At 45.9% G+C, this 4,078-nt stretch overlaps 1 pseudogene; it reads left to right on the plus strand.

The window, feature by feature from the left end:
- Nucleotides 1-1,733: 1,733 nt before the first annotated feature.
- Nucleotides 1,734-2,313, plus strand: LOC106726082 (annotated as a pseudogene).
- The last annotated feature ends 1,765 nt before the right edge of the window (nucleotides 2,314-4,078 follow it).

Raw genomic sequence — 4,078 nt, forward strand, 5'->3', positions numbered from 1 at the left:
TGTAAAATATCAATAAAATATATATTTTTTAAAAAGGATAATTACATTATCTAATTATTAGATACTAATAAAAGGGTAATATGCGCATTAGACCGGACATCTTCCGGACAAAGTCACAGTGGCAGGTGCTGAGGCAGAGGCGGTTAGGGGCGATCAGGCTGGCAGGGGGGAGCAGTTAGGAGGTGATCAGGCCAGTAGGGGAGGGCAGTTAGGGGCAATCAGGCCACAGGGATTGGGCCTAAACCAGCAGTCGGACACCCCCCGAGGGGTTCCAGATTGGAGAGGGTGCAGGCTGGGCTGAGGGACAGCCCCCGCAGTGCACAAATTTTATGCACCGGGCCTCTAGTGTGTGTGTGTGTGTGTGTGTGTGTGTGTATAAAATTACCTTCCTTTAAAAAAATAGTCAGCCAATGAATACATAAATAAGTGAAACAACAAACCAATGTTGCCCTAGCTGGTTGGCTCAGTGGATAGAGCATCAGCCTGCTAACTAAAGGGTCCTGGGTTCTATTCCAGTCAAGGGCATATGCCTGGGTTTTGGACTCGATCCCTAGTAGGGGGCGTGAAGCAGGCAGCCGATCAATGATTCTCTCTCATCATTGATATTTCTCTATCTCTCTCCCTCTCCCTGCCTTTCTGAAATCAATAAAAATATATTTAAAAAAACAACAATGTTTCTCTCTTTTCCTCTCTCTTTCTAAAAATCAATACATTTTTTAAAATGCGTGAAACTTGACAGCAGCTCTATTCACTCACTATAGGCTCAAACTGGAAACCACACAGATGCTCCTCAGCAGGTGGCTGGTAAAACTGGGCACATGCACATTCAGGGTAGGACTCGGCGATCAAAAGGAACGAGCTGTTGATACATTCAGCAACCTGGATGGACCAGAGCTGATCTCTGTGAAAAAGAGCCAGTCCCAAAAGATTACATACCATGTGATTCCACTGATGTAACAGCCTTGAAATGACCAAACTCTGGAGACAGAGAATAGTGGGGTGGTTGCCAGGGGTCAGGGACAGAGTGAGGGGTGGGAAAGGGGTTTGACTCTGAAAGGGCAACAGGAGGGACCCTGGTGGTGATGGAAATGGCCTGTGTCTTGGTCGTATCAGTGTCGGCATCCTGGCTGTGACATTGTACTAAACCTTGTGACATGCTACCATGATGGGAATTAGGTAAGGAGTACATAGGCTCTCTGTATTCTTTCTTTTTGTTTGTTTGTTTGTTAATCCTCACCCAAGGATATTTTTTTAAATTCATTTCTATAGAGAGTGGGAGGGAGGAAGGGAGGAGGAGGAGGAGAGAGAGAGAGAGAGAAACACCAATGTGAGAGAGACATTGACTGATTGATTAGTTGTCTTCATGGAGTGCGGGGAGGGGGTGTAGGGTGGGCTGGGATCATTTGAACCTACAACCCAGGAATGTGCCCTTGACCGGGAATTGAGCCGGAGACACTTTGATGCACAGGCTGACGATCTAACCACTGAAAACACTGCATATGAATCTACAGGTCTCTCAAAGTTAAAAGTTTAGAGTCCTCACCAAGAGTCCCGGGGGATTCCTGCTTCTACGGTGTTTGGACGGAACTGGGCACTCAACCCCCATCCCAGCCAGTACTTGAGATCCAGCCTCTTCACAGTGCCCTGGGAGCACCTCCAGGCCCCTGCCACGGCTCTAGCGCCCACAGCCGCCCCTCCTCTGAAGCCACGCCTCTCCTCCACCACCCATCGAGATGACGGTGATGACCACAGTGACCATGTCCACCTCCTAGGTGTATGGGAACTGCTACCAGGACTGGAGGCCACCATCAACCGCCAGACCAACCTAGAGCTCTACGCTTCCTCCGTCTACCTGTCCATGTCTTAGTACGTTGACCGTGACGATGTGGCTTTGAAGAACTTTGCCAAGTATTTTCTTCACCAATCTCACGAGGAGATTGAACATGCTGAGAAACTGATGAAGCCGCAGGACCACCGACGTGGCTGAATCTTCCTTCAGGATGTCAAGAAACCAGACCCGAGAGCTGGGAGAATGGGCTGAGTGCTGTGGAGTGTGCATTACACTTGGAAAAGAGTGTGAATCAGTCATTACTAGAATTGCACACACTGGCCACTGACAAAAATGACCCTCATTTGTGTGACTTCACTGAGACGCACTACCTGAATGAGCAGGTGAAATCCATCAGAGAATCAGGTAATCACGAAACTAACAGGCACAGGTTGGGGGCACCTGAAACCGGCATGGCAGGCATATCCTGGGAGACAGCAAGGAGAGCTAAGCCTCGGGCTGGCTTCCTGTATCCACGGGGGTGACATCCTGGTCACCAGAGCAGTACGTACATGTTGCAGTTACCTTTATCTTTTCTACGAGAGGCCTGGTGCACGAAATCTGTGCATGGGTAGGGTCCCTAGGCCTGACAGGCAATCAGGGCCAATCTGTGGTGTGACCAGTGGGGCGATCAGGGGACCCCCACTGGCACCCACCTTGGCTGGCCTGGGGCCTGCGGGCTGGGGGCACCTCCTGCGTTGAGCATCTGCCCCCTGGTGGTCAATGCACGTCATAGCGACTGGTCATTCCACCGTTCAATTTGCATATTAGGCTTTTATTATATAGGACTAGAGGCCTGATGCGCGAAAATCATGCAAGCAGCTCAGCCCTTGTAGCCCCAGCTTCGTCTGGAAGGTCGTTCAGCTGTCTGGTCTAATTAGCATATTATGCTTTTATTATTTTAGATAACTTGTACCAAATCATCCACTCATGTCTTTCATTTGTACCATTCCTTCAAATAAAGTAATTTGTACCTCCTACCCCCAAAAAAGTTTAAGTAAATGTGTGTACACATATATACATATATATGTAATATTGAATTATATAAAATTGTTATGTCTACATGTCAAAAATGGACTAATACTGATTGGTACTTTCACACGGTTCAGCCTAGTATTTTTTTTCCACTCGGCTGAATGGGTAGCATCCATATCACGGTTTGGCAGCTTGCTTCTTCATTTCACTCTACCACACGCACAATATTCCATGTCAGTATAAACACAGCTGCCTCCAGCTGCAGCAATACAATGCCGTATTCTGGATGGCCATCACTTATTTTGACAGCTTCCTCTAATGGACATTTTGGTTGTTTCCATTATTTAGCTTTTACATAGGAGGCTGCAATGTATTTCCTTGAACATACATCATTTGTCCCGTGTTCAGTCCGTACTTTCTGTGAATTTCCAGCAGAATAATTGTTAGGCCAAAGGACATGTACATCTTTTACTTTAGTAAATGTTGCCAAATGCCCCCCAAGGGGGTAGAACCAATTTTCACTCCCACCCAGGAGGCCAGGCCAGGTATGTGAGATTCTGCTGCCCCACGTCTGCTGCCCCACACCTTGCAAAGACAGTGTTATCAAACTTTGGTATCTGCTAATCGGATAAATGAAAAAAAAAAAGGATATTGTGATTTATATTTGCATTTTTCTTATAAGGCCTAGGGGTCAAGAATCTTCTCTTCTAAGAGTACAGCTTGTGAACCTAATCTACCATATTCATTTGCAATGTCCTAAAGGGATTTTGTTGAATATTTCTTTTCATCACATAGAGGATTTGCATCCAGTGTGTTTGCATAGAGTGGAAGATTAAGAAATATTTGAAGATTAATTGCCACACCTGGACACAAGCCCCCACCCCTCTGAGCCTCACCCTCACCTCCTCAGGCTACAAGGGACATCAGAAATGATAACTAGCAAATGGAATGGGACAGCAGGCGGGGTCAAAGAACGCTGAGGGTGGCTTTGCCTAAACCTCCAAGGATATTTTTATAGGCTTCTGGGGCACTAGACTCAAGGGCCTATGAGCTCTGCTCGATCCAAAGAAAAATATGGAATTCATAAATGGCTACAAAATGTATCATGCTGTCACCTGCCACTGAACTGAACTTAGTTTTTAGGACTTTTTCAATCCCAAGAGCAAAATATTCTATTCTTAACAAATCAGTAATTGCACATTTAATTTTGAATGTTTCAAAAATGCATGTATAAATTATATATGAAATATGTTCACATATAATGTAGTGTATAAT

The sequence above is a fragment of the Myotis brandtii genome, unplaced genomic scaffold, assembly GCF_000412655.1.
Source record: "Myotis brandtii unplaced genomic scaffold, ASM41265v1 scaffold225, whole genome shotgun sequence".
NCBI classification, from domain to species: domain Eukaryota; kingdom Metazoa; phylum Chordata; class Mammalia; order Chiroptera; family Vespertilionidae; genus Myotis; species Myotis brandtii.